Genomic DNA, 25,249 nt, shown 5'->3' with positions numbered 1-25,249 from the left:
GCCTGTAATATGCAGGCAGTGTGTCTAGCTGGCTGTAGACACATGTCTGGAAAAGTGGGCAAGTAGGTGTGTGTGCATGGGAAGATGTGTGTGCATGAACAGGCATCTATGTGTGCACGGGCAGACGTGTGTACCGGGGCAGGTGTGTGTGTGTGATATGGGCAGGCATGTGTGTGTGTGTGCATGAGCAGGCATGTGTGTACCTGAGCAGGCATGTGTGTGTGTGTGTGTGTGTGTGTGTGTTCATGGGCAGGCATGTGTGTGTGCATGGGCAGGCGTGTGTATACCTAGGCAGGCGTGTGTGTGTACATGGGCAAGCGTGTGTGTATGTGTCTACATGGGCAGGCGTGTGTGTGTGTGTGCATGGGCAGGCATGTGTGTGTGCATGGGCAGGCATGTGTGTGTACATGGGTGGGTAAGTGTGCACATAGGAATGTGTATGCATATACACAGGCAGGCATGTGTGTGTACATGGGCAGCTGTGTGTACATGTATGGGCAGGCATGTTTGTGCATGAGCAGGTATGTATGTATAATAGGCAGGCATGGGTGTGTGCATGGCAGGTGTGTGTGTACATGGGCAGGTGTGTGTGCATGCAGCTTATATAAGTGGCAGTGCTCTCAGGAGGGGAACACACAGTACAGACCAGGTTTCCCACTTTCCCCAGGCAGAGTCCCATGCAGCCCCGTGTCTGAAGAGGGTGTCACCGATGCCCTCTGCCTCCATGGAGCCCACCTCTTTCCCTCGGTCTAGAAGACAGCGAGCAGGACCTTGGTACTTCCTAGGGTAGGCAGTGCCCGGGTCCACAGCCCTGTGGTTCTGATTCAAACCATGCAGCCCGAGAGACTCCGGTGTTTCTGGCTGCACTTTTCCACCTTCCCAGCCCCGTTTTTTTGCTGGAGTGAGAGGGCTGCAGGAAGCTTTCCCAGCAGCCGGAGCAGCAGCCAGAGCAGCCACGGCAGCAGCACTGGCACCCTTCAAATTGGGACTCTAGCCCTTTAAATCTGCTCAGTTACCAAAAAAGAAGAGGCATCAGACCCTGTTAATTAAAGCTCGCCCCGGTCCATCATTCTGAGGAGCTGCAGTGCCCTGCTCCTTCCTGATGGCTTAGAGATTCTCCTTAACTCCCAGCCATGGATCCTGGAGAATTTCCCCCGAGATCAGCAGGAGGTATGACCCTTGCCGATGACACTCTGAAGCTTGTGTGGCTCTAAATCAATGATATAACTGACTGCATGGATGCTGCCTGCCTTCCCCCTTCTGCTTTTCCTCTTCCCCTCTTCCTCCTCTCCAATTTCCCAGCTTGTGTTTAGTTGAGACAGTATCAAGTTTTGATGGGTTTCAGAGGAAGGGGAGGGGTAGGGAGATCTGGAGGTGGCGGTGGCTCTTGGCATGTTTGTTTTGGCCCTAGCTTCACCCAGCTGTCAAAGTGGTTTGGAGAAGTGGGGAGACACGCTTCTTTCAGCTATGGCTCATGCAAAACCATTTCCTCCTGGCCGGGTCCCTTCCCCTTGGAGATAATGAAAAGGGCATAACCCTGACTTGACTTGCCTGTCAAACCGGTGCCCTGCCACTCAGTCAGAACATGGCTGTGTGGCTGTGCTCCTATGTTATTGGAAAACTCATTCCATACAACTTTCCCTGTAAGTCGTCCTGGAGGAACACCTCGCCGACACCTGTCCCCCCTCCCCGTCCCTGCCCTCATTCTCCCCTCGTCTTTACTCTCTGAAGGCTGCTCTTTACTCTCTGAACGCTGCTCCTTTCAAATGCTTGCTGTATGACTTCAGGAATTCCTAACCCTGTCCCTTGTGCCTTTTGAGGAAACTCACTTCTAGCCGAGTCTCAGGTTCTGTGGCAAAGAGTTGTTTTGATTCAGGAATCTGTTCTAGCCTGGCAGAGAGAAGGAGTAGATTTATCTTCTTTGTACATTGCATTGTGTAAATTGTACTTGGGCTCAGAGAATATCTATCTGCAAATCCTTCATTGATTTGTTTTTGACCCTCACGGGGTGACTTCTGGGTGAAATGCTCTTTCCGAGTCATACCCAAAGGAAAGATTTCCTTTCCATCAGCTTGACACGACTTCACAGACATCCCTGAAAGTCAGACTTGGGCAGAGGGAGGCATCTTCATTGGCCTGAGTGACAGTCGTCTCTGGGGGTCCCGGGGGCAGGGGTTCTTGTGGCTTGGGAGCAGGGTTCTAAGGACTTCCAATTCCCCACCTGGGAGAGGAGCTTGGGAGGGAAAGTGTTTTTACTGAATTTTCCAGGGGCTTTAAAACACGCTGAATGGTTGACATCCCTGTTCAAGTCTTGAGAGGGATCTGAGCCAAAACACAGCTCACGTGCGTAGGGATTTTCCCCCAAAGTGATTGCCTGCAGAGTCCTGAACCGTTACCATGAACGGTAGTTACCGCGTTTGCAGCTACATCCCTTTGCAATCCTCCAGCCAAGGATGGGCACTTTCTCTGGGTGAATGTCCCGGAAGTCAGCCTGTCTGCTTCCCAGACACTGGGGGTGCAATGCCTTTTGTATGATCAGAATCATTAAACTCTCCGCTGTGGCAGAAACTCTCTGGTTTAGGAGAGACCATTCAGAGCTTATGAGTGAAGCTCTTGATGGAATGAATTCTTATCCCCATGCCCATTGGTGGATCTGTGTGGTTGATTTAAAGATTCTAAAGAAGTAACCCCGGGAGAGATGTTTCCTGCAAACAGAAACTCAGCATGGAGGCCTTGGTCGTGCTGGTTAGAGGGAGGAGTCTTCGGGGAGGGTGGCGTTGGAGGTTTGAGGTCCTTTTTAAAGGTCGTGCTCTCAGCTGGTCTGTGAGGTCAGGTTCTCTCCTGGAGCTGAGGATAGATGCGGACTGAGGCTATGGTTAGCCGGGTGAGTTCCTTGAGCTCACAGACCATTCAGTGGGGAAGGTTCGTCCACACAGCTATAGGCACCTCTTCTTCTGTTGCCTGGTGGCCCAAAGGTCAACACTTTTCTTCCACTTTCTAGGGGAAGCCAAGAGAGGCTTGAAATAGATGTCACTAACTGTGTTTTTGTACCAGCTGGGGCCCATTAACAATAAGTAATTAAGTAGACTGTTCTTTTGTGTCAAATTTTCTTTTCAACTTAATGGTGTGTGTGTGTGTGTGTGTGTGTGTTTAATTCACTGATGGCTGCTGGCTTTCAAGAAGCTGTAAACAGGTCCCAATGGAGTTTAGATCTGGCAACTTTGTGTAGTTCTGTGTTCCACTGACGTTTCTTTAATGGCCGTGGTGGGCTCTCAGCTTATAGGGTGGTAGGAAAGGCATGAACTTTGGGGACCAACAGACCTTCATTGGAGTCTCAGCTTCACCACACAAGAGCACGTAGCCTGGGCTGCTGATATCTCATCAGGTGGGCGTCAGTTTCTCTGTCTGTAACATGGTAGCATTGTCAGGATTAAATGGAGTCATTTAGCTGAAGTCTGTGTATGTAGCTGGTACAAAGGAGTATCTCTTCCTTCAGTTGCAGCTGCCTTAAGTCAACATTAACACAAAGGATTGGACTGTTTAAATAGTTATAGTGACTCCTGTACTGACTGTTGGACTGTGCCTTTTCTGAGGGCAGGGATGGCCTCCTCTCTGTCACTCTATCTCTCCCAAAAGCTAGCAAAGGGCCTGGTATGGTGTGGAAACAACATAAAAGTTTATTGAATGAATACACGCCGGTCTGTGGACACATAACCTTCAACATAGGTGGTTTTTAATGACTAAGCAAAACCAATTCTCACTCAGTTTACTTAAGAAGTACAGCTGAGCCAGTTAGATCAAAGAGCCTCGTGACTGTAATAAATTTGGATTAAGATAGATCCATTTGTGGGGAAATTTGAACTGTAATTAAAAAAATGTCTCCTGCACTGGAGCCTGTACCGGGTGCCTGCGGACTGCGGGAGTGCCCTGGGAGCCGTTCTGATTGCTAGCAGCCTTCCCTCTTCATGTGCTACTTCCTCTTTTTCATGCTTTGAAGAAGAGAAGAGGCTCTGAAAGGGGAGAACCGCTCTGAATGGAAAGAGGAGCTTCAACTGCTACTCTGGTGCGTAGTACGAGTCTATCAATATATCAATCCATTAAAAAAGAGTAAGTTGATTTGTGTGGAGACACTTAATACCTACTGGGGAGAGTCACTGATTTAATAATTTTTTTAAATTAATTAATTTAGTTTTTGAGACAGTTTCTCTCTTGTTGCCCAGGCTGGAGTGCAGTGGCGCGATCTCTGCTCACTGCATCCTCCACCTCCCGGAGGATGCAGTGAGCAGAGATCGCGCCACTGCACTCCAGCCTGGGCAACAAGAGAGAAACTCTGTCTCAAAAAAATAAAAAAATTGATCGAAGATAATCATCATCATAAAAGTGAATGCCACCACCTAACATTTGCAGAGGGTCTCTCTAGCTAGGGGTTGGAGGAACCCACGTGAGATTGGCTGGCCCCTATTCTCAAGTAAAGGGATGGGGGTAAATAGTGTGTGTCATAGGACACATGAGGCACGAGTCTAGTGGATCGTGGGAGGATGATGATCTTGGCCTTGGGAAAGGCTTCTTTCAAGTAGATGATCCCCAAACTGAGTCCCGACAGAGGTGGCTACGAAGTATCATCCTAGGCTGAAGAAATTACACATGCAAAGAACAGAGGTGAAAGAAACACTCGAGGGAGTGGCAGCAAATCTGTCTGACCATTATGGGAGGCAATGTGATAAAAGAAGAAGCCGGAGAGGAGACAGGGGTTAGATCCTAAAGGACCCTGGGTGCGTGAAAGGAGGGGACTTCATTTTGAAGGAGATGGAGTCACTGAAGGATTTTAAGCAACGGAATCACTTGGGAAAATTGAATTGAACAAATACGCACTGAGCATCGATCCTTTACCAAACTGTGTCCTACGCACCTGGATGCAGCGGTGAACACAACACACAAAATCCCCTGCTCTTGCAGAACTTGCAGGCAGTGAAGAAGACAAAAAAATAAGCCATGAAAGGTAAATTGTACATAGCATGTCACACGGTGACACACGCTCTGGAGAGACATACAGCCGAGGAGGAGGACGAGGTCCTGAGACAGTGATGAGGCATGCGTGTGTGTGTGCAACCCTTAATAATGCTCAATCCTAAGTAAGTGTAATCCTTAACAAAGTGCAATCCTAAATAAGTGCAACACTACATAAAGTGGAATCCTAAATAAGCATAACCCTTAATAAAGTGCAATCCTAAATAAGTGCAACCCTTAATAAAGTGCAATCCTAAATAAGTACAACCCTACATAAAGTGCAATCCTAAATAATTGCAACCCTTAATAAAATGCAATCCTAAATAAGTGCAACCCTACATAAAGAGCAATCCTAAATAAGTGCAACCCTTAATAAAGTGCAATCCTAAACAAGTGCAACCCTACATAAAGTGCAATCCTAAATAAGTGCAACCCTCAATAAAGTGCAGTCCTAAATAAGCGCAACTCTTAATAAAGTCCAGTCCCAAATAATTGCAACCCTTAATAAAGTGCAATCCTAAATAAGTGCAACCCTACATAAAGTGCAATCCTAAATAATTGCAACCCTTAATAAAATGCAATCCTAAATAAGTGCAACCCTTAATAAAGTGCAGTCCTAAATAAGTGCAACCCTACATAAAGTGCAATCCTAAGTAAGTGCAACCCTTAATAAAGTGCAATCCTAAATAAGCGCAACTCTTAATAAAGTCCAATCCTAAATAAGTGCAGCCCTACATAGAGTGCAATCCTAAATAACTGCAACCCTTAATAAAATGCAATCCTAAATAAGTGCAACCCTTAATAAAGTGCAATCCTAAATAAGTGCAACCCTACATAAAGTGCAATCCTAAATAAGTGCAACCCTTAATAAAGTGCAATCCTAAATAAGTGCAACCCTACATAAAGAGCAATCCTAAATAAGTGCAACCCTTAATAAAGTGCAATCCTAAACAAGTGCAACCCTACATAAAGTGCAATCCTAAGTGCAACCCTTAATAAAGTGCAATCCTAAATAATTGCAACCCTGAATAAAGTGCAATCCTGAATAAGTGCAACCCTTAATAAAGTCCAATCCTAAATAACTGCAACCCTAAATAAAGTACAATCCTAAATAAGTGCAGCCTTTAATAAAGTGCAATCCTAAGTAAAATGCAATCCTGAATAAATAAAGGTGGCAGCAGAATGAAAACTCTCGGAGGCGTTGTAAGAACTTTGGCTTTTGCTTTGAGTGAGGCAGGAGCCAGCGCTGGGCTCTGAGAAGAGGCGAAACATTTTTAAATGATCCTCCTCACTGCTGTGTTGAGGAAAGATTGTGGGTGGCCAAGGTGGGAGCAGAAAGGTCAGCTAGGAGGTGAACATTTAATCAAGGTGAGAGGTGATGGTGGCTGGCCAGTGGGGTACCATTGGAGGTCTGCCAAGTGCTAGGGTTCTGAACTTTTTGTTTTTTTCAGGATGGAGGCAATGGGATGTGTTGATGGGTTGGAGAGTTGTGTGAGATGAGTCGAGGATGACTCAAGCTTCCTTGGCCTGAGACGGGGACAGCTGTGGGTGGAGCAGGTTTGGGAGGAGAGCAGGAGTCGGGTGTTTCTCATGTTAAATTGGAGACGTCTGTTGAGGCTCCCGGTGGAGATGTTGAGTGGGCAGTCCTGGGTTCACGGGAGAGATTTGGGCTGGAGACAGCCTTGGGAATCATCAGAGTACAGATGGTATTTAAAGCCATCTCAGATGAGATCATCGGGAGATGGAAGAGATGAAGAACTGAGTTCTGAGGCATCACAGCTATTTACAGGTTAAAAAGATGACCAGAAACCCAAACCAGGAGATTGAGAAGGAGGTGTCTTCCTTCTTCCTCTTTCAAGACGATTCGCCCCGTTTGTACATTCTACATCCTCGTCTCTCCTGGGACCAAGACTCATAGCTCATCCTCCCAATTTTTTTTTGAGATGGAGTCTCGCTCTGTTGCTCAGGCTGGAGTGCAATGGTGCAATCCTGGCTCACTGCAAACTCCGCCTCCCGGGTTCAAGAGATTTTCCTGCCTCAGCCTCCCAAGGAGCTGGGATTATAGGCGCATGCCACCATGCCTGACTAATTTTTATATTTTTAGTAGAGACGGGGTTTCATTCTGTTGGTCAGGCTGGTCTCAAACTCCTAAACTCAGGTGATCCTCCTATCTTGGCCTCCCAAAGTGCTGGGATTACAGGCATGAGTCACCGTGCCTGGCCCTCATTCTCCTAATTTTTAATTTATTCCTTTCTCCTGGCTTCTTCCCACCTCCCTGTAGGTCTGCTCAGATCTTTCTCATCTTAAAAAGAACCTTCCCTTAGCTCCTACCGACTCCTTTAGCTTTTGCTCTCTTGTTCTCTTTTTCTTCACAGATAAACTTTTATTTCTTTTGGCATTAATCAAACAACTGCTGCATACCAGGAGTAAAGAACATGGAAACAAAAGACAGATTTTACCCTACTTGAAAGAATATTTATTTACACCTTGTCTACTTCCATAAAGCATTTTGGATAGCATTTTTTGACATGTATATATAATGAAATATAGAATATATGATCATAAGCTAAACATAAAAAATTTTGTACCAAAAAATTTGTATTTGTATTCTAAAATACAATTTAGAACAGAGGAGCAAGATCAGTACAAAAAACAGAATGCGGAAATAAAGGTCATAAGATTCCATGGTATTATTATTATTGTTTGTTTTTGAGACAGAGTCTCGCTCTGTTGCTGAGGCTGGAGTGCAGTGGTGCAATCTCAGCTCACTGCAACCTCTGCCTCCCGGGTTCAAGCGATTCTCCTGTTTCAGCCTCCGGAGTAGCTGGGATTACAGGCATAAGCCACCACATCCAGCTAAGTTTTGTATTTTTAGTAGAGATGGGGTTTCCTCATATTGACCAGGCTGATCTTGAACTCCTGGCCTCAAGTGATCCGCCTGCCTCAGCCTTCCAAAGTGCTGAGATTACAGGCTTGAGCCACTGTGTCTGGCCAGATTCTATTTTATTTTAATTTTGAGAGACAAAGTCTCACTATGTTGTCCAGGCTGGTCTTAAACTTCTGGCCTCGAGTGATCCTCCCACTTTGGCCTCCTAAAGTATAGAGATTACAGACATGAGCACCTGTGCCTGGCTGGTCATAAAACTGTATAAGAATATAATTGAGCCTCTAATCTGATCAGAACTTTCTGGTCAGAAAACAGAAAATGGGGATTTCTTAAAAAAATTTACCAATGCTCTGAGATCATCATTGTGTGGGTCAATACATCTTTGGGTTTTGGGTATTCTGGGTGCTACCTAACCAGGACCCAGACCAAGAAATAGGACATGGTCTGCACCCTAGTGCCACCCCTGTGATAATTTCCAGTTGGTTCTCTCTCTAGGGACTGACATTAACCGTTTGTCTGTTTTAAACTGTTTTGGGAATTGCTTTCTGAGTTTTGTTGTACGTGAGATGATATGCTAGTTCCTTAAGGAAAACCAAAGCTTTTCGGCATTTAATTCTAAAAGAATACAGCTGATCCTTGAATAATGTGGGTTGGAACTGTAAGGGGCCACTTATACATGGATCTCTTTCTGCCTCTACCACCCCTGAGACAGCAAGACCAACTCCTCTTTTTCTTCCTCCTCCTCAGCCTCCTCAATGTGAAAAAGAGAAAGAGAGGCCCGGCGCGGTGGCTCATGTCTGTAATCCCAGCACTTTGGGAGGCTGAGGCGCGTGGATCATGAGGTCAGGAGTCCAAGGCCAGCCCGGCCAACATGGTGAAACCCCGTCTCTACTACAAATACAAAAAAATTAGCCAGGCATGCATGGTGGTGGGCGCCTGTAATCCCAGCTACTCAGGAGGCTGAGGCAGAGAATTATTTGAACCCGGGAGGCAGAGGTTGCAGTGAGCTGAGACTGCACCGTTGCACTCCAGCCTGGGCAACAAAACAAGACTCCATCTCAAAAAAAAAAAGAATAAACGACAAGGAAAAAGACCTTTATGATGATCCACTTCCATTTAATGAATAGTCAATATATTTTTTCTTCTTCATGATATTTTAATAACATTTCCTCTTCTTTAGCTTACTTTATTGTAAGAACACAGAATATATTACATGTAACACACAACATATGTGTTAATCAACTGTTTACATTATCAGTAAGGCTTCCAGTCAACAGTAGGCTATTAGCAGTCAAGTTTTTGGAGATTCAAAAGTCATACGTGACTGGGCATAGTGGCTCATGCCCGTAATCCCAAGACTTTGGGTGGCTGAGGTAGGAGGATTGCATGAGTTCAGGGGTTTGATACCAGCCTGGGCAACATGGTGAAACCTCATTTCTAGAAATAATTTTAAAAATTAACTAGTTACGATGGTGTGTGCCTGTAGTTACAGCTCCTCGGGAGGCTAAGGAGGGAGGATCACTTGAGCCCAGGAGGCTGCAGTGAGCTATGATGGCGCCACTGCACTCCAGCCTTAGCAACAGAGTGATATGCTGTCTCCAGAAAAAAAGAAAAAGTTGTATGCAGATTTTCATCTGCATAGGGTAGGGGGAGCAGCACCCCTGACCCCCACAGGATTTGAGGGTCAACTGTATTTTCTTCTGAGGTTTCCTTTAAGGAATGTTGAAAACTTAGGTGGCCTGTACCTTGTCTATTTCCATAACATACTTTGGATAGCATGCAAATTTATGTGTGTGTAATGAAACATAAAATATAAACTTATAAGCTAAGGTGAAGAGTGGCAGCTATTTGGCATCGCTTGAAGCCCAACCAGGGGCAGTCAGAAGGTAGAATCAGGAGAGGATGGAGTGTTAAATGCCAACGAGATGAAGCAACATAAGGCCTGGAAGTGTCCCTCGGAGTTAGAAAGTAGGAGGCAGCCAGCCAGGTTCCTGGAGTGATGGAGGTAGAAGCCAGATTGAGGGAGGAGGTCAAGGAAGGAATAAGAGATTTGCTGTGATGTCTCTACGTGGTGGCTACTATTTTGAGATGGTCTATTCTCATGGGAAGGAGAGAAAAGGTGGCAGGTAGAAGACCTTGTAAAACATAAGGAAGGATTTTGTTTATTTCTCAATAGAATGAGGGAGACTTAATCATGTTTTTGGAGAAATAGGTAGTCAAGAAATACAGGCAAGGCTGGGCGCTGTGGCTCACTTCTGTAATCTCAACACTCTGCAAGGCTGAGGTGGGAGGATGGCTTGAGCCTATGAGTTCAAGGCCAGCCTGGGCAACATAGTGAGACTCCATCTCTACAAAAAATAAAAATAAAAATAATGAGCCAGGGATAGTGGTGCACGCCTGGAGAACCAGCTACTGAGGAGGCTGAGGCAGGAGGATTGCTTGAGGCCAGGGGTTTAGAACAGCTTGGCACCATAGCGAGACCTCATCTCTACAAAAAATAAAAAGAAAAACAAATTAGCTGGGTGTGGTGGTTCATGCCTATAGAACCAGCTGCTTGGGAGGCTGAGGTGGGAGGATCATTGGAGCTTAGGAGTCAAGGCTGCAGTGAGCCATGATTGCACCACTGCACTCCAACCTGGGCAACAGAGTGAGACTCTATCTCAAAAAGAAAGAAAGAGAAGGGAAGGGGGAAAGAAGGAAGGAAGGAAGGAAGGAAGGAAGGAAGGGAGAGAGGGAAGGAGGGAGGGAGGAAGGAAGGAAAGAAAGAAGGAAGGAAGAAAAGGAAGGAAGGAAGGGAGAGAGGGAAGGAAGGGAGAGAGGGAAGGAAGGGAGAGAGGGAAGGGAAGGGAAGGAGGGAGGGAGGGAATGAGGGAAGGAGGGAGGGAGGGAGGAAGGAAGGAAAAAAAGAAGGAAGGAAAAAAGAAGGAAGGAAGAAAAGAAAGAAGGAAGGAAGGGACGATGGAAGGGAGGGAGAAAGGAAGGAAAGAAGGAAGGAAGGTAGGAAGAAAAGAAAGAAGGAAGGAAGGGACGATGGAAGGGAGGGAGAAAGGAAGGAAAGAAGGAAGGAAGGTAGGAAGGAAAGAAGGAAGGAAGGGAGGAAGGAAAGAAGGAAGGAAAGAAAGGAAGGAAGGGTGGGAGGGAGGAAGGAAAGAAGGAAGGAAAGAAAGAGAGAGGGAGGGAGGGAGGAAGGAAAGATAAAGGGAAAGAAAGAAAGGAAAGAAAGAGAGAAAGAGAAGGAAAAAGAAAGAAAGGCAAAAGATAAAGAGGAGAGAAAAAATAGTTAAAGCAAGTAAAGACCTAAAAAGATAAATTTGCATGCTGTGGACACTCACACACACACAGACGCACACTCCACACAACTGGGTTTCTCACCTTCTTTAACTTTTCCTGGTGACAGACCCTTCTCCTTGCCATTGTTCTCTTTTGTTTTGAAGCTAAAACAGCCCTTAGCAACCGAACTTGACCCACTCAGGCTTCTCTCTAGTGAAAGGGGCACTGTCTGTAATCTGTCAATTTCAGCCATCAGTCCTAGAATGTCAGGACTGCCAGGGCCCTTAGTGAGTGTCCAGCCTGTGTTCTTATTTTCCAAATGAAAAAACTGAGGCCCATGATTTCCTGGCAAGGTAGAGAGAACAGCAGAGCTAAACCCCAGATCGCCAGACTACTTGACTGTATTTCCAGAACTCCCTAGTTCCAGGCATTTTCAAAACTCTCCCTCCTAATCTCTGTCTAAAACTTGAGTGTTTCTAAAATTTCAGCAAGCACCAAAATCATCTAGAGGTTCCTTTTTTTTTTTGAGACAGGGTCTCATCCGGTCACCAGGCTGGAGTGCAGTGATACAATCACAGCTCACTGCAGGCTCGACCTCCTTGGCTCAAGCGGCTCAAACCTTCCTGCTTAGCCTCCCAAGCAGCTGGGACTACAGGCGTGTGCCACCACGTTTGGCTAATTTTTTATTTTCTGTAGAGACAAGCCCTTGCTGTGTTGCCCAGGCTCATCTAGAGGTTTTGTCAAGACAGACTTTTTGGGCCCCACCCCTTCTGAATTTCTGATTCAGTAGGGCTGGGAAGAGGCTGAGAATTTGCAGCATCAACAGCTTTCCCACGTGACACTGAGGCTGCTTGTTTGGGCCCACACTTGGAGAACATTATTTAAGAGGGGGTGTGCCCAGAGCAGGCAGGGAGGGAGTGAGAGCAGCTAGACTGGGGCCCCTAGAAGCAAGCATCTTCTCTGACCTGATCTCATTTCCCTTGGGTCAGGCCTGAATGAGGTGTAGGTGGCCAGCTGTCAGGCCCAAGAAGATCAACACCATTTCACCTCCTAGTCACCAAGAGACTTAAGGAATGCAGTTGTATTAGTCTGTTCTCATGTTGCTGATAAAGACATACCCGAGACTGGGTAATTTATAAAGAAAAAGATGCTTAATGGACTCACAGTTCCATGTGGCTGGAGAGGCCTCACAATCATGGAAGCTGAAAGGCCCAAGGTACATCTTACATGGCGGCAGACAAGAGATAATTTGTGCAGGGAAACTCCCCCTTATAAAACCATCTGACCTCGTGAGACTTAGTCACTATCATGAGAACAGTACGGGGGAAACAACCACCCCCGTGATTCAATTACCTCCCATTGGGTCCCTCCCACGACACGTGGGGATTATGGCTACAATTCAAGATGAGACTTGGGTGGGGACACAGCCAAACCATATCAGCAATGTAGCAGGCTGAGCCCTGGGACTAATCCCAGGAACCAGGCCGTCATGAAATACAGCACGGTCTGTGCTTTTACATCTTTCTGCCTTCCATAGAAAGAGAATCACAGGGAAGCTGGCCATTTAGACCCAGGCTGGGGGGCATCTCATAGCTCACATTTCCCTTGCAGCCACTCTGAGGCCAGCACCCCTTTGTCACTCCCCAAGGGAATGGGGAGCACCCAGCTGGGTGAGACTCAAGGTTCCTCTTGAGCTTATTCCATTATCTTGGCACTCAGAGCATATGTCAAGTGAATTCTGTGTCTCTGGCAGGATATTATGCGCTGAATTAGTGTAGTGAAATAAAAACTATAATAAAGCTGTACCACACTCTTAAATTGTTAAAATTTATTAGAAAATGTGCATAGTTATTAACTGATTTTCGCCTGTGTGCATTTGCTTGTACCGAAGCCAGAGAAGATGAAAAGTGGCTCTGTCAAACAGAGGCTGAGGGTTGGCTCCTGGAATTCTCCAGAGAGCCCTAAATGGGACAGCACATTCACAAATTCACAGAGCGCTGCTGGCCTCTCCGCGTTGGCTGCTTCCTCGCTCCTGTGCTGCCTGAGGCTCTCTGGGGCTGCAATTGTGGTCCCAGGGGAAGGAAACCCATCTGTCCACTTCCAGGAGGCCCCCGCAGGCCGAGGGAGGCGTGGATGAATGGGGCCTTGCGTTTCTCCAGTGTTTACACTTAGGAGGCACAGTTACTCACCCTCTCTAGTCTTCAGACAGAATGTTTGAGCCCAGGAAAGCTATTGTAGATGAGCTTCCACCACATTCTCATCTGCTCTCTCTGCTGGCCTGTTTCCTACTTCTCTTTTTCCTCTCCTCTCCTTTCCTCTCCTCTCCTCTCCTCTCCTCTCCTCTCCTCTCCTCTCCTCTCCTCTCCTCTCCTCTCTTCTCCTCTCCTCTCTTCTCCTCTCCTCTCTTCTCCTCTCCTCTCCTTTCTTTTCTTTCTTTTTTCTTTTTTTTTCCCTTAGAGACTGGATTTGGCTCCGTTGCCCAGGCTGGAGTGCAATGGTGCAATCATGGCTCACTGCAGCCTTGAATTCCTAGGCTCAAGTGATCCTCCCACCTCAGCCTTCTGAATAGCTAGGACTACAGGCATATGCTACCATATCCAGCTAATTTTTTTAAAAAAACAATTTTTTGTAGATACAGGGTCTTGCTATGTTGCTCAGGCTGGTTTCACACCCCTAGCCTCAAGTAATCCTTCCACCTTGGCCTTCCAAAATGCTGGGATTACAGGTTTGAGCCACCATGCGTGGCCCCTACCCTGCCTTTTGAAAACCCAAAGAAGAAGCCAAATTTTCCTTAGCTCAGGTAGGCTGTTTCCGGATTGCTTCATTAGCAAGGAATTGGTTATTGACTGTCCAGCCTCCCATGAAGTGCAGAAATGCAGCAAGAAAGTTTTTAATGCTATTCTGCTCTGTGGGGAGTTGGGGGATGATGTTTACTTGTTTTCAGAGACAGGGAGACATGCTTTTAGTCCTTAGTCCTTAGGATGAAGGGAGCCCTCCATGGTCTTACAGCTAAGAGAGCTCACCTTGCTGCCTCTGTCCCTGGAAAGATGTTTCCAGTAACTAATTCTACCATTCTTTGTAAATTTCTTCTTCCTCCTCTTCTTCTTCTTCTTCTTCTTCTTCTTCTTCTTCTTCTTCTTCTTCTTCTTCTTCTTCTTCTTCTTCTTCTTCTTCTTCTTCTTTCTTCTTCTTCCTCTTCTTCTCCTTCTTTCTTCTTCTTCCTCTTCTTCTCCTCCTCCTCCTCCTTCTCCTTATCCTTCTTTCTCCTTCTCCTTCTGCTGCTTCTGCTGCTTCTGCTTCTCCTTCTGCTGCTGCTTCTGCTTCTGCTGCTGCTGCTGCTGCTGCTTCTGCTTCTAATTCTTCTTCTGCTTCTGCTTCTGCTGCCTCTGCTTCTTCTGCTTCTGCATCTGCTTCTGCTTCTTCTGCTTCTTCTTCCTCTTCCTCTTCCTCTTCTTCTTCTGATGGAGTCTTGCACTGTCACCAGGCTGGAGTGCAGTGGCACGATCTTGGCTCACTGCAACCTCTGCCTCCTGGGTTCAAGTGATTCTCTTGCCTCAGCCTCCCGAGTAGCTGTGGTTACAGGTACCCACCATTACATCCAGCTATTTTTTTTTTTTTTTTGGTATTTTAGTAGAGACGGGGTTTCACCATGTTGGCCAGGCCGGTCTCAAACTCCTGACCTCAAGTGATCCACCCGCCTTGGCCTCCCAAAGTGCTGGGATTACAGGCATGGGCCACTGTGCCTGGCCTGTAAATTATTTTTATCCTAAAAAACAGAAATGTTATTTTCCTATTTGTTAACTTTAAGCACTCTTCCTTGATTTGGGGGTGAGTTGGAAAGCAGAGAGTAGACTAGAAAACAGGAAGTGATTTGTGGAAATCCAATATGCAGTTTTTTTTTTTCTTTCAGGAACAGGGTCTCACTTTTTCACCCAGGCTGGAGGGCAGTGGCATGATCATAGCTTACTGCAGCTTTGAACTCCTGGGCTCAAGTGATCCTCTGCCTCAGCTTCCCGAGTAGCTGAGACTACAGGTGTGTGCCACCACCCTGCCTGGCTAACTATTATTATTATTTGCAGAAGTGGGGCCTTGTTATGTTGCCCGGGCTGGTCGGGAAAACCTGGCCTCAAGCGACCTTGGCCTCCCAAAGCTCTGGGATTGCAGGAATGATCCACTGTGTCCTGCCTCCAATGTACATTTTGAATCAGAGCCCAGAAGACCTACCTTTGAGCTGATAGCAGCATCCACATTGGTTTACTAGCCGTGGGTCCTTCTTGCTACCCTAAGACCCAGCTAGATTGTAAATTCACCTGAAGCCTGAGACGCTTCTGCTTGAGAAGAAGTAGGGAAGCAGAGCTCAGAATGTTTCCCAAATGCCAAAGCTGAGAGTTTTCTGGAGTCTCTGCCACTGTTCTCGGGTGTTTCTCTTGGGGTTTCCGTGGATTTCCACTTAGGAGCTGCAAGCACCCAGGATGGGGTAGCAGGGCATTGCTTCCTGATCTTGGAGGGACTCCCAGCCTTGGCATAATCTGTGGGATCCATGGTGAACTGAAAAACTCAGGGCCCTTGTGGGAGAGCTCTTGGGTTTTTTAGTCCCCTGTTTCTTCTAACCAGTTTCTTTTTTGTTCCTGTTTATATAGCACAGCTGATGCATGCTAAGAGTTGGGAGGAGACCACTTGGTTGAATTCCTGCTGTCTTGTGGATGTGTTCTCTTGTTTGGATAGCAGTTAATCTATTTTTCTGTCCCGGGGACACTTTAGGCTGCTACCTGGTCAGGGGGCTGCTGGAGGGCGATCAATATCTCAAAGATTGCTCCAAGGGGCAGGTTCCTTTCCCCCTTGTAGTCAGTGATTCAGAGGAAAATGGAATTATACCAGCAGCAATTGAAGATACCCAAGCTCCAATGAGATTGTCCAACACCCTGAATCTTCCTTTTCTGCCCTTGAGCCTAAAGATAGTCCATAGGGTGTGTAGAAAGAGTAACAAATGTTGGGTTCAAACAGAGCCATGGCCTTGTTCTTTTCCCGCCTCTCCTTGATGTGCTATCTAGAAGATAACGCGATTACATGAATATGTAATGCAGTGAAATCTAGTTAGTTTACCAGCACCATCTTTTTGCCCAGGCAGAGTGATTTCCTGGTTTTAAAAGACAGTGAAATTGCTGATGTGAGAGCTGGTGCTTGCTGAAGCATGTCATAAAGTAGCCAACTTCAAGAGAGCCCTGGTGCACTGCAGAAACCCAACATTTAGGATCCATTTATATACTCTCCACCTTGTTCCAGAAAGGATGCAAAGCGATTTGCAAAGATGAGTATCCAATTATAGGACATAATTAAATGAAAAAATAAAGAGACAACGAAAACAAGACAAAGGGAAAAGCAGGCCGGGAAGGCAAGGATGGAGCCAGGAATGAGGTTAGGACACAAAATTCATGACATCAGATCCTGTGCATTTACTGGAGGCAAAAGTCTGAGGTGGCCCTGAGCTTTCTTTCAGCCAACACGGAGAGGGAAACAGTCCCTTGTTACAGACCCAGCATCTATGTGATGAAAGCAAGCCAGCTGCTCAGGAGACGCACGGCTATTTCTGTTCCCGGAGGCAGAGAGAATATTGCCCATGGGTCCTTGTATTAGTCTGTTCTCATGCTGCTAATAAAGACATACCCAAAGCTGGGTAATTTATAAAGAAAAAGAGGTTTAATGAACTCACAGTTCCACATGGCTGGGGAGGCTTCACAACCATGGCAGAAGACGAAGGAGGAAAAAAGGCACATCTTACATGGTGGCAGGCAAGAGAGTGTAGGCAGGAGAACTGCCCTTTATAGAACCATCAGGTCTCATGAGACTCACTTACTATGACCAGAACAACACAGGAAAACCCACCCCCATGATTCAGTTACCTCCCACTGGGTCCCTCCCACGACACATGAGGATTATGGGAGCTAAAATTCAAGATGAGATTTGGGTGGGGACACAGCCAAATCATATCAATCCTCAAAGGGAAGACATGGTATAATGCAATAATAGTGTCCCGAACAGTCTCACAGTTTATGATGGCAAGGAGTTTAATAGAACTGGCTGCCTCCTCTTGTAATATTTCTCAAGATTAGGAGGTAGTTAGGGAGGTAGAGCTGTCCCAAAACATTCTCTGATAGTCTGGCTTATTTATTTATTTATTTTTTTTGGAGATGAGGTCTCACTCTCTTGCCCCAGCTGGAGTAGTGTAATAGCATGATCATGGCTCCCTGCAGTCTTGAACTCCTGGACTCCAAAGATCCTCTGACCTCAGCCTACCAAGTAGCTGGGACTACAGGCACGCATGACCACACTCACTAATTTTTAAATATTCTGTAGAGATGAGGTCTCTCTCACTATGCTACCCAGGCTGGTCTCGAACTCTTGGCCTCAAACGATCTTCCAGCCTTGGCGCCCCAAAGTGCTGGGGTTATAGGCATGAGCCACTGCACCTGACTTAATCTGACTTAGATCTTAGATTACCTATGGTGGGCTGCCTTCCCTCCAAGTCATTCTCTATGGCAAGTGATTCCACGGAGTGGCAACAGAGGCTGCTGCAGTGTTAAGTTGTGCGTGCGTGTGTGCATGTGGGTGTACACATGTGTGCGTATGTACTAGGGGAATGGCAAAGGATGGGGGTGCAGAGATCAGGAGGGTTCTGTTTCCCCTAAACCCTCAGTTTTTTGTAATTTTCATGTTGGAGTTCCTCATAATATTTTACCTGAAGAAAAGGGCCCCCCACTACTAATAATAGCTTTATTAGTGGTTGAGAAAAATAGATTGGTGCCCAGCTCAGTGGCTTATGCCTGTAATCCCATCACTTTGGGAGGCTGAGGCTGGTGGATCATTTGAGGTCAGGAGTTCGAGACGAGCCTGGCCAATATGGTGGAACCCCGTTTTTACTGAAAATACAAAAATTAGCTGGGTGTGGTGGCACAGGCCTGTAATCCCAGCTACTCGAGGGACTGAGGTAGGAGAATCGCTTGAACCCGGGAGGCGGAGGTTGCAGTGAGCCGAGACTCCATCTCAAAAAAAAAAAAAAAATAGCTTGGCTTCACTCCATGGGTAGTTATTTTCCCAACACTGTGAGCACTGGGCGAGGAATTTTAAGATAATTCTCCTTGACAAAAACTTGGAGGGCAGTTGCCTTGGGCTGCTGGTTGAGTGCAACCCCATATGCTTTAACAGTTGGTAGAGCCGGAGGTGGCACTGAAATCCTCTTAGGAACAGGGAACAGGTGACCAGGACACCTTCCGGAACAGGATACCATGCAGAGCGCAGGTACAGTCAGACCGGTTCATTAGAGCTGGCATTGCTTCTGATTGGTTGGTGCTTGGCTCACCTCCATTTTGATTGGTCAGTGCATGTGCCCTACAGGTGGTTAAATATTGACATTCCCCTGTGTGTGAGCAGGCTGAGAAACCCCTTGAGGGGAATATTTAGGGTCCCATGTGAAGTCCAGGCAAAGGGTGTAACAACATCCCAAGCGTTGACCCTGGTAGAAAAACGTTTATCCAGAAAACACTTAAAGCAGGTGACCTAAACAGCCACCTCAGTAATTAACCTCCCTGTAAAATTTTATGTTTAACCTTAAACATCATAATTTCCTGGTGTATCCTGTTATAAATTGACCACAAATTAAATACCTAGGTCTTAGAATTTATATATATATATATAATTATTATGTCTGTTAAAATATGTATAATTATTATAGATACAAATATATAATTATTATAGATAAATATATATTTTCTATAAATTTATAATTATGTGTAAATATAATCTATAAATATATAATTATTATGTATAAATATACGTTATCTATGTATAGATATATGATTATATATAAATCTATAATAATTACACATATTTGTTAAAATATATAATTACAGGCCGGGCGGTGGCTCACACCTGTAATCCCAGCACTTTGGGAGACAAAGGTGGGCAGATCACCTGAGATCAGGAGTTTGAGACCAGCCTGGCCAACAAGGTGAAACCCCATCTCTACTAAAAGGACAAAGAATTAGCTCGGCATGGTGGCAGGTGCCTGTAATCCCAGCTACTCCAGAGGCAGAGGCAGGAGAATCAGTTGAACCCGGTGGGGCAGAGGTTGCAGTGAGCCGAGATCACGCCATTGCACTCCAGCCTGGGTGACAGAGCGAGACTCCATCTCAAATATATATATATATATATATATATATATTTACACACACACACATATACACACATATACATATAGATGTGTATATATATACACATGTGTATATATATATACACAGAGACATATATAATTACATATAATTGTTATATATATTTATGTAATATATATAGAGAGATATTCTAAGGGAGTTAAATCATGAAGAATGTGAGAGGTTTTTTTTTTAAATGATGACATTGAGTTTCAGAATAGCTATTCTACGTGCTTTCTTTGTGGCAGTAATCTTAGATCAAAGCCATTTGTCTACAACAGCTGCTACTAATTCAGGACCATAAAACCATGCCCTCCGTTGAAAAGAGAACGGTGATGATTTTGTTCTTTGTCAGCATTCTGTTCATCTAGGAGGGGCCTCAAGTCCCAAAGGTAGAAAATGAGGGGAAAATCCCACATTATGCCACATTCATTTTGGGGGGATATTTTCTACGAGCCATTTGCTATTCTAGGTGCTGGAGATATTGCAAGGAATAAAACCAGTAATGTCCTGCTCTGATGGGACTCATAGTCTAGGGGTGAAACACAAATAATGAAAACTTAGCTAATATTTTCTTTTAGGACCTTGAGCTAATGTCAATATCTGAATCCACTTGAGGTTGGTGTCCATTGATTTACTTTCCTCTTGAAGATGGATTCTACTTTCCTGTTTATGGTATGTGTAGTAATTTTGCATTCTACCTTGGACTTTGTGAATGATCTGTTGGGCAGACTCTGGGTTCTGTTGGGCACATCTGAAGAATATTGATTTATTTGTCAGTTTTTGTTTTAGTAGGAAGTTAGCCCGGCTGGACAGCAGCTGAAATGTCTATTTGGTTCTCTTAGGCTGAGCTGGGTCGCTTGGAGTCTGCCCTGTGTGTATGTGTAGTTAGGGAGTCAACTGGAGGTTTGATAGAGCCACTCTCAAAATGTGGGTTCCCCTTCTGTGATTCTCTCTTTTCTGATAGGTCCCTCTAGCATTTGTTTTTTTCAAACAGATGGGGTTTCGCCATGTTGGCCAGGCTAGTCTTGAACTCCTGGACTCAAGCAATCTGCCCGCCTTGGCCTCTCGAAGTGCTGGTATTACAGGCATGAGCCACTGTGCCAGGCCATCCTTCTAGTTTTCTAGCTGCTGGTGTCATCCTGAAAAGTCTCTTCTGATTTCTTGATAGTAAGACTTTGGTTTCTGGCCTCACGCCAGCAGCAGTGCTTACTGGGGACTGTCTGCAGGTGAAAGCAATAAAAACCAAAAATTTGGGCTGGGCATGGTGGCTCACACCTGTAATCCCAGCACTTTGGGAAGCCAGTGTGGGTGGATTACTTGAATCCCGGAGTTCCAGACCAGCCTGGGCAACATGGTGATACCTGTCTCTACAAAAAATACAAAAATTAGCTGGACGTGGTGGCATGCGTCTGTAGTTCCAGCAGCTTGGGAGGCTGAGGCAGGAGGATTACTTGAGCCCAGGAGTTTGAGGCTGCAGTGAGCTGAGATCAGGCCACTGCACTCCAGCCTGGACCACAGAGCAAGACTGTCTCAATAAAATAAAATAAAATAAAATAAAATAAAAACAACAACAACAAAATCAATCTGTGCCTCACTTCCAAAAATCGCCTCCCTTTCAGTTTCTTCCTGCTTTGGGCCACTTCCCAGTGCCTTTTGAGCATTGTCTTTTGTATATGGTCTAGAATTTATGATTACTATTTGTAGGAGAGCTGGTCAAATATGAGCTACTCTGTGATTATGAGAAGAACTCTAAAACTTAGCAAGTAAGTAAGCGAACAGATATGATCATTCCCCATAGTGATCAATGCTATAATGGAAAACAGCATGGCAGGGAGTGTCTGGAGTGTGTCTGTGGAGGGTCACTTCAAATGAATGCAGAAGGGACATTGAGCTGAGGCTGGGATGACATGGGAAAGCCACATTTGTATAGTGGGGCAGGAGCACCCCAGAGGGAATATCAGGTGTAAAAATGTTCAGGCAAGAAGGAGCTAGGCTGCTGGAGAGGCAGAGGTTAGGCAGTGGGGACAAGACAGAAGGAAGACAGAGATGCAGGCAGCAGCTGGACCACGCGATGGTCATTGAGATTTTATTCTACATAGAATGATCTATCACTGAGAGAACTTTAAGCAAGACAGTGATGTGATCCGTTTTGCTCATTTGAAAGATCACTCTGCAGCCCAGCGCTGTGGCTCCTGCCTGTAACCCCTGCACTTTGGGAGGCCAAGGTGGGAGGATTGCTTGAGGCCAGGAGTTCAAGACCCTGTCTCTACAAAAAAATAAAATAAAAATAAAAAAAATTGCCACGTGTGGTGGCACGCACCTGTAATCCCAGCTACTCAGAAGTGATGATTGTGCCACTGTACTTCAGCCTGGATGACAGAGCAAGACCCCGTTTCTAAAGAAGAAAACAAAAGGACATTGGAATCAAGTTCCCTTCATCCCAAGGTGCCTAAAGAGTATCTTTCTCTGCAAAGAGTTGGAGTCATCCTCCAACTCCACACAGAGTGGAGCAGCAGGAAAATGCCTTCATCTCATTTCTGTGCTGCTTGAGAGGCCTGGACAGCTCAATAACCGGCTCCTTGCTGATGAAACAATTGGAGAAATGGCCCTAGTTGAGCTAAGGAAAATTTGGTTTCTTCTTTTGGTTCTCAAAGGGCAGGGTAGTTGCTGGGTGAGATGGCTCACACCTATAATCCCAGCACTTTGGGAGGCCAAGGTGGGAGGATGGCTTGAGGCCGGGAGTTTGAGACCAGCCTGGCAAGGCCCCATCTCTACAAATAATTTTTAAAAATTAGCCAGGCATGGTGATGTGTGCCTACCATCCCAGCTACTTGGGAGGCTGAGGTGGGAGGATCACTTGAGCCCAGGAAGTTGAGGCCACAGTGAGCCATGATCACACCACTGCACTCTAGCCTGGGTGACAGAGTGAGACCTCATCACTTTAAAAATAAAGATTGCTCTGATTCTGCAGAGAATAGGCAGGAAGGCCAGTGGGGGGCTCCTGTGGGAGGGGGAAGACAGGGGCTTGGGTAAGAATGCCATCACACAGACAGGCCCACCATGGGCAATGAGCATCGCCACACACTGTTGAGTCTATACGAACAGCAAACATCAGTGGTCAATGCAAGCCATAGCTGGTCACTGTCCCCAGAACCAAAGACTCAAGTGAGGTTGATAGAAGTGCTTCCTAAGAGACCACTCCTCAGGGGGATAAATACAGCCCAGTGGTTACAGCAGAACAGCCCTGCCTGGCCCTGTCTATCAATTTCGTGATGCCTGGCCTGGGATATTCAGGCTCATGATTTTTCAGCTACAGTAGATGTATCAGTTCATTTTCACACTGGTTTAAAGATAATGCCTGAGACTGTGTAATTTATAAAGGAAAGAGGTTGAATTGACTCACGTTCCACATAGCTGAGGAGGCCTCAGGAAACTTACAATCATGGCGAAAGGGGAAGCAAACATGTCCTTTTTCACATGGCAGCAGGAAGGAGAAGAGTGAACAAAGGAGGAACTTCTAAATACTTATAAAACCATCAGATCTTGTGAGAACTCACTCATGATCATGAGAACAGCATGGGAGAAACTGCCCCCATGATCCAATCACCTCCTACCAGGTCTCTCCCTCAACACCTAGGGATTACAATTTAAAATGAGATTTGGATGGAGACACACAGCCAAACCATATCAGTAGAGCACTTGCAGGCATTAGATGGGCCAGCTGCCTTGGGCTGGGCTGGGCCTGGGCCCCTCACCTTCTTCTGGTCCTTCATCCAGATGAGGCTCATCTACAGAGTCCCTGGGGTAAGTGGACTCAAGTCTAGACAATGCATTCTTCACTTTCTGGAAGACAATGGCAGAAATCCCTCCTGGTTTCCTGGCCTAAGTCTAGGTGCCAGCACACCCCATCAGAAATGCCCCTCAATCAGAGGCAGCAGCTCACCTTCACCCTGAGGCATTTTGCTTCCTCTTAGCTGTGGTTCCTTGTGTCTTTGGCTCCCTCCGAGGGCACCGTGGGATGAGGAGGCGTTCGGTTGTAATTATTGGAATCTCTTTCCCAAAGCCAACAGGTAGCCATCTCCCTAAGGGACAGAGTGGCAGCTTAGACGTGGTACTCTGTGTGCAGAGAGGCCTGGATTCAAATCTGCAATCTTAAGAATCTGCAAAGTCAAATTCTGCAAGCTTTATAGCTCCCTTAACGTCATCTATTAGCAGGAATACAAACACCTCCTACTTCACAGGATGGCTGTGAGACTCAGATGAGATGGTAATGAGTGAATGGCCTGTTGCATGCTCAACAGAATGTGGCACTAAGGAGCTGTCAATCAACATTAGCTGCAATAGTAGCGATGAGGTATACTACTTTCCATAATTAAGAATGGCCAACCCATCAGGATGGGAATAAATTCAGACAGTCGTGGATGGACTGGAGCTGTGCTGGAACTCATGAGTAATGAGGCATGGCACTGATTGGGAGCATGGCCTCAGCCATGGGCACGTGGGACTAGAGGGCTCCTGGTAGTAACTGGGCAGGAGGCTGGGCACGGTGGCTCATGCCTGTAATCCCTGCACTTTGGGAGGCTGAGGTGGGTGGATCACTTGAGGTCAGGAGTTCGAGATCAGCCTGGCCAACATGGTGAAACCTTGTCTCTACTAAAGGTACAAAAATTAGCTGGGTGTGTTGGCACGTGCCTGTAATCCCAGGTACTTGGGAGGCTGAGGCAGGAGAATCGCTTGAACCAGGAAGGTGGAGGTTGCAGTGAGCCGAGATCGTGCCATTGCACTCCAGCCTGGGCAACAGAGTGAGACTCTGTCTCAAAAAAACAACCCCACACGCCCCGCAAAAACAAACCCTACCCCTCTCTAAGGTCCTTAGGTCCTTTAGCAACATGGATGCCAATGGTGGAAATCGTGCCAACGAGTCCTAGAGCTTGTGGATTGATTATATCACTGTGTAGCATCCTCAGGCTCAGGAGAGAAACCTTAGAGATGGGCCCAGCCTTACACCCACTTGAGTGAGTCCTGTGAATCTTGCCATTCATCTAGGATGGGCCCCAACTTATCAAGGCGGAGAATAAAAAAGGAAGCTACTCAGGAGATTGAGGCAAGAGGATCTCTTGAGGCTAGGGGTTTAAAAGCAGTCTGGTCAGTACAGCAAAATCCCATCCCTACAAAAAATAAAAAAATTATACGGGAGTGGTGGTATGCATCTGTAGTCCCAGCTACTGGGGAGGCTAAGGTTGAAGGATCTCTCAAGTTCAGAAGTTTGAGGCTGCAGTGAGCTATGAGCACACCACTGCATTCCAGCTTGGGTGATACAGTCAGACTTGTTCTCTAAAAAAATAAAAATAAATTAAGAAAGAAAATTAAAAGGATGGAAATAAACAATCTTTTTTTACACCAGATTTATATTTTGCAAGGTGCATGGTTTGGGGGATGAGATGGTCCTGAAATGCTGGGTGGGTTTAGTGTGCCTAAAATTCATTTTTACAATCCAAAAGTGCCATTATGTTAGGGCACTACACATTTTAGTCCCCAGTTCTAGAAAGTTTAAACTTTAAAATTTTAAAATGTAAAAAGCCCCAGATGTTATGATTCAACTCAAGCCGGTCCTCTGCCTTAAGATTGTATTGGAAGTAACTGGAAGGCCTCATAACTTGCTGATGGAGGAAGGAAGCCTGGAGGGCTGCCTGGGGGAAGAATTTTCCTACCCAGCAAAACAAGGGGGCTCCATTGAGAACTGGACACCTGAGACGGAGGGCAGGGTTGGCCTTTCTCTATTGCCTTTCCCAGGCGGCTCTTCAGGGCACTCTGGCTCCTGCTAAGGGATCGGAGGCCTGGGTCCCTGCCCCAAGCTGGCAGTAAGGTACAAATTTAA

At 46.1% G+C, this 25,249-nt stretch overlaps 1 protein-coding gene across 2 annotated transcripts in view; it reads left to right on the top strand.

Annotated features, from left to right (window-relative positions):
• Positions 1-726: 726 nt before the first annotated feature.
• The window catches only part of CALN1 (calneuron 1), a 676,810-nt gene continuing 652,287 nt past the window's right edge, over positions 727-25,249 (top strand). The window contains exon 1 of one of the 2 annotated variants that reach the window (XM_055292953.2): positions 727-1,170. The gene's annotated coding sequence lies outside the window, so the exon portion shown is untranslated. The remainder of the gene's footprint in view (positions 1,171-25,249) is intronic. The other variant, XM_055292955.2, reaches the window with a different exon arrangement.

Source organism: Symphalangus syndactylus, chromosome 9 (genome assembly GCF_028878055.3).
Source record: "Symphalangus syndactylus isolate Jambi chromosome 9, NHGRI_mSymSyn1-v2.1_pri, whole genome shotgun sequence".
NCBI classification, from domain to species: domain Eukaryota; kingdom Metazoa; phylum Chordata; class Mammalia; order Primates; family Hylobatidae; genus Symphalangus; species Symphalangus syndactylus.
Note: the sequence above shows the minus strand (reverse complement) of the source record. Positions and strands in the feature narration are given on the sequence as shown.